Below are 9,558 nucleotides of genomic sequence, written 5' to 3' on the forward strand. Positions count from 1 at the left end.
AGAGGTTTCCGGCGGCGGCTGCAACGGATCACTTGGGAGAGCTTCCGTTCCGTTCTCCTCGGGGCCGTCTGGGACAGTTTGTGCAATGGAAACAGTTTCCGCTCTCCTCTGTACCATCTAGGCTAGACAGAAATTCATACCCCCGTCCCTGGAATCCGAGCCTCTGTTTGGCGCCTGCTTGATTAGCGCTCGCCGGTTTCGTTCAATCTGGCCCCCGCTCTTCAAAACCACAATATACGAGCGTGGCCGCTTTGCGCGCTGAAGCACCACCCCTTTTCGCCTGTAGTCCTTGACCCAAACAGAATCACCTGGCACCAACGGGAACATATGTCGGGCAGCATGCCGGCGATCATAATTTTGCCGCTGAGTCTCCCTGAAAGCTGCGTCTTTTTCCCGTGCTTCCTTGAGATTGGGGGGTCTTTGGTGCCAGCTTCTTTGGGTGGAGAGGCAAGGTAGTGCGAAGGCGCCGCCCCATGAGTAGCTCTGCTGGCGTTTTTCCTAGGGGTCCCGGCGTGTCCCTGTATGCTAACGAAGGCAGATGTAGGTCACCAGATTTTAGCAACAGCTCTTTCACAGTTTTTACCATTCTTTCTACCTCCCCATTTGCCTGCGGGTACCTAGGGCTACACGTCACACGTTTGAATCCATAACAGTTCGCGAACTGGCTGAACTCCTGGCTGACAAATTGAGCACCGTTATCGGTTACCAGCGTTTCCGGTATACCGTGGGTAGAAAACACTTTCTTGAGATGATAAATAACTTCTGTGCTGCTAAGAGAGGTCAGCGGACACAATTCTGGAAATCGAGATAAGTAATCAACTATGAGCAAGTAGTTACAGCCTTTCACATGGCAGATATCCGCGGCAACCCTTTGCCATGGCCGAAAAGGTGTCTCGGTCGGGATCATTGGCTCGCACGGCTGGAAGCGAAATTGGGAACACGTGCGGCAGTCGGCAATGAATACCGCAAGCTGAGCGCTTAAGCCTGGCCACCACACAGATTCCCTTGCCCTTGCTCTACACCTTACAACCCCCTGGTGGCCCTCATGAAGCAGTTTTAACATTCTGCTTCTAAGGCAGTGTGGCACAACAATGCGAGTGCCGTGCATGAGGACACCTTTACATACGCTCAAAACGGCGCGATCCTGCCAATAGGGCCTCAAAACGGCCGATAACGAAGGTAGACTAGGCCACCCCTCACGGACGTAGCGACACAACGTACGACAAGTCTCGTCCTTCGCCTGTTCTTCGGCTACTAGCCCGAAGTGCTGCGACTCGCTCAACTCAGATAACACGCCGGCAACGTAACAGTTGACTTCATCGACCGAAAGAAAGTTCTTCGTCTTTTGGCCTGCCACTGGTGCTCTGGAGAGTGCATCAGCTATTTCGAGATTTTTGCCGGGGACATACTGCACCTCAAAGCTGAACCGCATTAGCCGCATTCTGAACCTTTGAATGCGAGGCGGAACCAGATCAAGTGGCGTCTTTCCTAGCAAAGTAACCAACGGTTTGTGGTCTGTTTCCACAGTAATATGCAGTCCGCGCACATAGCTTTCGAGATGTTCCGCGGCCCATGTTATAGCTAAAGTCTCCTTTTCAATTTGCGCATAGCGCATTGCAGTTGGTGTCAATGACCTTGAGACGAAAACAACTGGCCGCTTTTCTTTATTCGGTTGTACTTGCAGTAAAACTGCTCCTAGGCCATACGACGAAGCATCTGCAGAAATAATCGTTGGACGTTGTGCATCAAACTTAGCCATACACCTATCTGAGCAGATAACACTCTTCACGCTATCAAAAGCTATCTGCTGAGGCGCTGCCCAGACCCACTCAGTGTTCTTTTGCAGCAGTTGACGCAAAGGCGTCGTTTGCTCAGCCAAGTCTGGAATGAATCGTGAACAATGATTAGCAAGACCTAAAAATCTGCGCATTTCTGCAACGTTCGATGGCGGCTTTAGATCTGCAATTGCTCGAACCTTCGCCGGATCCGGGCGTATGCCATCTTGGCTCACGCGGCACCCAAGAAAACAAAGCTCTTTTACACTGAACTGGCACTTTTCTTTGTTTAGGGTCACACCATTTTCGGCCAAGCGTTCCAAGGTGCGAAACAACCGTTCGTCGTGTTCCTTCTGAGTAGAGCCAAAGACAAGGACATCGTCCATTAGGTTCACTACGCCCGGAATTCCCTCAAGAATCTTGCACATTTGGCTTTGGAAATACTCCGGAGCCGAAGTTATGCCAAATGGTAGCCGCTCAAAGCAATAACGGCCAAACGGAGTAATGAAGGTTGTGAGCGGCTGACATTCCTTTGCTAACCTCACTTGATGGAAACCAGAGTTTGCGTCGAGTTTGGAAAACTTGACGGCACCGCTGAGCAACCCGAGTGTCTCATCAACAGTGGGGAGCACAAATCTTTCGCGTTGCACCGATTTGTTTAGTTGAGTCAGGTCAACGCATATTCGCACTTGTCCTGACGGCTTCAAGACGGGCACTATGCCAGCACACCACTCCGTAGGCCCTTGAACTTTACGAATGACCCCATTCTTTTCCATCTCTTCCAGCTCTTGTTTCACGCCATCTCGCAGCGGGATGGGTATGCGACGAGCAGTGTGAATGGCATAGGGTACGGCATCTGGTTTAAGACGAATAGAGTATTCGCCTTCCATGGTCCCCAGACCGCGGAACAAGGAACCAAATCGCGTCTGCACTACCTGATGAACCGATGCTTCGTCCACAAATTTAACTATTCCCAGGGCTTCTATTGCGGGCAAGCCAAGAATCGCATTGCTCACCGAATCGACAACGAACACATCCTGTCTAACCGAAGCACGCTTCCACAGAATGTCGGCAGTAAACTTTCCCTTCAAGTTCAACCTGTCACCGCCTGGTCCCATCAGAATAACATCGGTAGGCTGTAGTACCTTGGGCAGCGCTGGAAACGACCCTGGGACAACATTTACCTCGGCTCCCGTGTCAACTTTCGCCGAAACTACTGCACCATTAATAGCAATCTGAACAAAGCGAGCCTTTGCAGATGACACAGCCAAATCTCCCACGGAAAATGTCACACAGTTCATGTTCGGTTGCTCACCCCGAGGACTGCGGATGCCTACCTCTGAAGGCCATGCTTCGGGTTCCGTAGTCCTTTGTGTCCGTGAGCAGACAGCTGCGAAATGTCCCCGGCGCTGGCACACGTAGCACAGTGCTCCTCTGGCAGGGCACGACGACCTCGAATGAGGGCCCCTACCGCAAGCGGCACACGTCTGGTGATCCGGACGTCTCTGGTTCGATGTCCGCCTATGAACAGTGTCGACTTCAGCCCTCGTCCGGGATTCATGCTCTTCGCGGTCCACAACGCTCCGAAGATCCTGCTGCTGGCGCTGCACAGCTTCTTTCAGGCGTGCCTTGGTGAGAGCACTTTTCAGAGTCAGCGCCGCATCCATTTGAAGAGCTTCCGACAACTTTGCGTCCCGTAGTCCAACTACAAACCGGTCGAGAATCATCCGCTCTTTCATCTCCCCGTAGTCGCATCTATCAGCCAGCGTATGTAACTCCGTAACATACTGATCTACAGACTCGCCTGGTTCTTGGTGGCGGCGATGAAAGCACGCACTTTCGTAGACTAAGTTCCTTGTGGCGACAAAATGGGTGTCGAACTGTGTCTTCACCACGTCGTATTTCTTCGAGTCTTCCTCGGACAAGTTGAATGTCTTGAAAATGTTGCGTGCCTGTCGTCCCATCGTGTACAGCAACGTACGCACCTGAGCCTCTTGAGTTCGCTCATTAAGTCCTGAGGCGAATCGGTAGTCATCGAATTCTTGTATTTACCCAGGCCACTCGGACGTCTTGTCGAAGTTGAAGCTCGCTGGCGGCTGCACCAAAAAAGGCTGAGACGAAACCTTCGTTTCTGCCGACATTTTCTGGGCTTTTATCCGGCTGGTATACGATGCTGCTGGCGGCCGGCCACAGGCGGTAACCTTACGTCTGCCGTGGGTACCGTATAACCTGGGCAACCACTTCTGGCACCATGTAGTGTTTCGCAGGACGACACATCGATGAGGACTAGTGCGTGGCGCCCAGGCCCACGCCCAAAGGAAAAAGCCCCGTTTATTGCAACCTGACAAGTATATATACAGACACGGAGTACGTCACGCATGCGCCGAGCATCACAAGAGTACACGTGCACTTGTTACGATAGATACTATAACACGAGGATCGATAACACCACAAGGACGACAGAAGAAAGGCAGACACAACCGCTGTCTTTATTCTGTCGTCCCTGCGTTTTTTGCGCTGCATATTTTCTTTCTGTGATGAACCAACTAGTCCAAATCACTAGCCTTCATCAGTGCGTTGCCTTGAAGAGCAGGCATTAAAGAAATAAAAAGCAGCGACGGCCGTGTGGTATATGGCATTGGAAACCAAAGCTGCCCCTGCTGGAGCCGTCACTGGTTAGAATCTCGCTCGGGGCTGAAGTTCTTTTTTTTCCCTGCTGGTTATAGTTCTGGCTGAAAATTTTAGAACTTTTCGAATGCGTAAGCCGCGGTTTCCGGACGATGCTTTGGCTAGGCATGATCGCGTGGTGGAATACTAGGACGATGGCGATATTTCACTGCAGAACGGTCCTTCCGATTACAAAAGCCCTCCCTTAGTTCAGGGGACGTTATGCTCTTTTTAATAGCACTCAGCGCCCATTCACTGCGTTTGGCGAGGAAGAACCAACTATCCAGAAGTCCTGGGCACCCAGCATTATAATGAGTCTGTCATTATTACAGGCGTGCCAACTGTCAACATATATTTCAGCGGCAGCCGTCATTGTCGAGGAGATCCAGTGGGTGAGCGTGTGTTCGCGTCATCACATCCGGGACTTGGGAAAGGGAATGGCGTGGAAAGACACACTTAAAGAAGACGCTGCAACGTAAGCGGCAGAAGCTGCCAGAGAGATGGCGGGAGTTATGTAAAAAAAGGGCGTGTAATGTGGCTGCGTTTTCTAGGGACCCTCAATCTTTTGGGAGAAGGAGGCTTGCACATGGAATAGAAAAGCAGCAGATGTTTCCGCGGTGAGAGCGATGACACAGACTGTAGCGCAGAAGAAAGCGCGAATTGTGCTCAGCCTGACTTAACCGTATTCGCCTTCATCAGCCTTGACCTCTTCAGAAGGAGGCCGGTCACCGCTGCCTTTCTCTTAGCATGCGCATGTGTGTGTATAGAGGACAGAGTATCCGCCTTGCCAGCGTTGAGGGCCGAGAAAGAATTCCCTCTCAAGCGCATGCGGGCTGGATCTTGTCTCTGGCTGGCCCGGCGAGGAAAGCCACAGAAAGCGTCATCGGTTGCAAACCATCGCTACCGCGTGCACAAATCTGCTACACACGGTGATTCCTCAGATGATACCTCAGTGTGCTTTGAACGTGCAGTCTCTGGAAGCTGAGCCGCCGACACTGTGCACGGTAACGTCCTGCGACAAGCTCAGTTCCTGCTCCTCTCCCTTTAAAGATTCGCACTCTAGTGTGTCAGCCGACAGAAGAGGCAGCAGCAATACTTTGAAGGAACCGCCATAAAAATGAGAGTCAAGCCATTGCAAAACATCTGAGTATAGCGACAGGAACGCTGCTGAATTTCATTCTACCAGTTCGATGTTGGCGAAGGTGTCCGTGAGCCCAGTACACCCTGGAACCTAACTCAATGAATTCCTGCTACAAACAAAAATAATTCGTTTAACACCCAACATATAACAAATTATACCAGCATCATTAATTGTAATCGCCGTTAACCTCTACTCTGCCTCAGCATTCATGTAATGCAAAAAGCACAATAAAAGATGACATCTCTGCCGTGGTAGAAACGCACAGCTAAAAGACCATGGCAGAGTAGTGCGGACTGCAGATGTTTCTCGCCAACACAAGGCCGTACACGAAAAAGTAGAGGGTGTTTGGATTTGCGGTTTGGGACATACCTTCGTGGCACCGGACTTCAATTATCTTAAGCCTATTATGTGTGCTGTGGGGTATTAGATTTTGAACAGTGCTGAAGGACGTGTACTCGCAGTGTAGCTGTGCATATGTGCTCTGCAGAGCCTGCAACTCAACTTTTATTGTCGCTGTTCCTTTGCAGGATGCGGCAAGGAACACAAGCGTATTTTTGGGGGGGGAGTGCTTCAAGAACAGTGCCCATCCCCCACAGCAGCATCATAATCGTTGAAACGTACGCATTGTAATGTCATGAATGGTTCCACGATGCGGTGTTTTCCTTCTTCACTTTCAAGCTTTTGTGCTGTATTGCAATTAAGTTCGAATCATTTTTCATAAAAAGCCGGCTTGGCTGATATGGATTTCTCCACGCTGACAAACCCCACGCATTGAGCACGCCTACACCTGAGAGATACTGTCTCCTCTCTTAACCTTAACTAGACCTCTTATACCTTGCTGGTTGTCACAGTATGATAGTGAGGAAATTTTGAAATCATTCCCCCGTCAACGGTGCCATTTCTATGGTCATCTTCACTTGACTGTGGTGCCTTTCTTCCGCCAATATCATCACTGTCCGAACAACATAATTCGACTCGAGTGGGTCCTAATTCCATTGAGTGTCGTTTTCGCCGACGGCTCATCGGTTAGATTGTTTCCAATCTTTCACACGCATTTAATGAAGTGATGCAGGCGTTTTAGGCGTCGTGTCGCTCATGCTAGTTATGCCGATGTTTGTCGCTTCAAGGCCGCCCATGGCCCTCACGGAAGGGTCCTTTTTTTTTGGCTGGGTCACTGCTCCCTACAATCTCCGTGGCAGCAGTCGAAGCGGCTGAAGTACGAATCCTCAGATTCCGTAGTTTGTAGCTATACTTAATAGCTATAAGATGTTATTAAATAGAGAGATTAAGAAGACCTCTATCTATTTATTTATTTATTGCCCCGCCGCGGTGGCTCAGTGGTTACGGTGCTCAGCTGCTGACCCGAAAGACGCTGGTTCGATCCCGGCTGCGGCGGCTGAATTTCGATGAAGTTGAAATTCTGGAGGCCCGTGTGCTGTGCGATGTCAGTGCACGTTAAAGATCCCCAGGTGGTCAAAATTTCCGGAGTCCTTCACTACGGTGTTCCTCATAGCCTGAGTTGCTTCGCGACGATAAACCTCAATAAACCAATGAACCAATCTATTTATTCTTGTAAGCCGCAATTGATTATCTGGTTCTTACTCGGTGTGTTGACTTTTGTCGAGCAGAAAAAAAAACGCTTTCCGGAAAAACTTAAAAAATATTCCGTCCACTCGATTATAACTCTTGACGTCTACACAAGAAAAGCCAAATTGCAACCGATTTGAAGTGAATGGCGGCATTGCATAGCCTCCGGGATCCGCGCTAAAAGTTTGGCGCATGCAGTTTCCTTCCTAAGTCGAGCGATGATGGCAACACCTGTGATTGGAACATGGTACCTTATCAATACAGATCAACTTCAACTTTTTTTCTTCAGCGTCCCTTTAACGTTTCGAAGTGAAGACGAAGAGGAAAATGACAATCTCCTGCCGCGTGCAATATGTCACTGCAATGCCTCCATTAAACAGATCATTATTGACAAGCGAGGTTGGTCTGAGTGAGTTTAAGCTGATTATAGTAGCATGTAATGACATGGTACAACCAACAATAATACTGCACGAGATAGTCCCGGAGTCACGGTCTGAAATCGGGCCTTCTATGAGATGTCTGAAAGTGGAAATAGCGTCTAAACAACAACATGCAATAAAAAAAACTCTTGTGCAAGGCACAAAAACATGGAAAAAACTACGTATTCCATATCCGTAAATAGGAATTCCACAAATTCCTAATACAGCACGGTAAAGATCACACTGCATAAGAATGCTACAGAAAAAAAAAATGAACAGCAATCACGTATCCAACGAATGACAGTGCATATAAAAGAATAAAATTAACTAAACGACGAATATGAAAGATCCCTAATCAAATAGTTACTATAGTTTTCTTCAATATTTTTACGTTGTTTTAAAACGACAGCTGTTAAAAGCCTGTTCTTGCGTTTCGCGGGATGGTGGTGGTTGGTTGGTTTATGGGGGTTTAACATCCCAAAGCGACTCAGGCTATGTGGGACGCCGTAGAGAAGGGCTCCGGAAATTTCTACCACCTGCATGGGGTTCTTTAACGTGCACTGGCATCGTAGAGTACACGGGCCTCTAGAATTTCGCCTCCATCGAAATTCGACCGCCGTGGCCGGTCGCGACTGGTAGGTAGCTGCCACGGGAACCACCCAGTGGATAGTTACCCTGGAAGGAGGAGGAGGGTAATCGTTGAAGGAGAAGGGTAAGGAGAGAGTGCAGGAATCCCCAGCTGGAGAGTGGTTGCCCTGAAAGGAGGGGTGTGGCAAGAACGTAAGAAGGTAAAACCTGTGGAAGGTTGCAACTGAAAGCAATCGGAGTTATCCTAGAGGAGCAGGAGGATTAACTTGGAAAGAAGAGGGAATGACGAGAACGTAGGAAGGAGTAACTGGAAGGTGCTTGCTGCGGGAACCGTCCGGGAGGTGGTCACTGCGGGAGGGGGAGGATGTAGCGAGAGCGGAGGAATCGCCAACCGGAGTATGGCTGCCGTAAAAAGAGGAACGTATGGCGAGAGGATAGGAAAGCCTAACTGGAAGGTACTACCGTGGAAGGAGGAAGGTATGGCGAGAGTGGTGCAAGGGGAGGGTGGTCGCCACGGGAACCGCCTGGTGTGTAGTTACCCTGGAAGGAAAAAGGACAGAATAGCGAGGGCGGAAAAATGTGGCATGGTTCATCTGTACCAGCTGCCGGGAAACGAGCCGCCCGAGAAGGCGGTCATCGGTGGCACCGCTCACCTAGACGGGCGTACTGGAGATAAGAGGTAGTCGGCAAGAGAGTAGGGATGGAGAACTAAAAAGAGCTCTCCTTAAGTATACTGATATGAAGTCTCTCCTATACTCTCGACCTCTACGTACAGTAAGATATAAAGAATTTAACAGCTGTCGCAGAACCTCGCGTTACACAGTGGTAACCATACTCTCACTTTTTTTTCGTATTTACAGGATGTTGTATTCATGATGTTATAAGCAAGATTTATACAACTAGTGGCAATATTTCCTTACAAAACTTTTTTGGTGTTGATTTAGTTTAACCGCCTTTTTTATGGTTTCGAAATTTTTGTTAGTATTTCAAGTCATTACTTCTTCTAAAGCACCTTTTTATGCGTGCAGCTCATGAATTTGTTTCTAGTTTTTGTTTTCTGTCTTTTCTCTTATGTGTAAATTGTACGTACTAGTTCTTTCTAACTGTTATTCTCTCCGCGACCGAGTGTAAGTTAGGTGTGGTGCAAAGCAATTCGAAGAACTCCCTGTGTAGCGCACCTATATTTATTGCCTTTAGAGATACGATGTTATCATAAATAATTAAGCTGATTAAAATATGCGGAAACTAACAGAATGCGCACTGTGACAAATCGTAGCAAAGTATACTATGACCAAAATCACCAGAGGCGATGGGCTGCTGTGTCGAGCGTTACACCTGGGGTCGCATTTTAGAGTGCTTCCTTTGGCCAATCAGCTCGCTC

The 9,558-nt window shown here is 49.0% G+C and overlaps 1 pseudogene; it reads right to left on the bottom strand.

The window, feature by feature from the left end:
* Nucleotides 1-2,316: 2,316 nt before the first annotated feature.
* LOC149362016 (uncharacterized) lies at nucleotides 2,317-3,916 on the bottom strand (annotated as a pseudogene).
* Nucleotides 3,917-9,558: the final 5,642 nt, after the last annotated feature.

This window comes from Amblyomma mixtum, chromosome 2, assembly GCF_055824585.1.
Source record: "Amblyomma mixtum isolate Tamu chromosome 2, ASM5582458v1, whole genome shotgun sequence".
NCBI lineage: Eukaryota > Metazoa > Arthropoda > Arachnida > Ixodida > Ixodidae > Amblyomma > Amblyomma mixtum.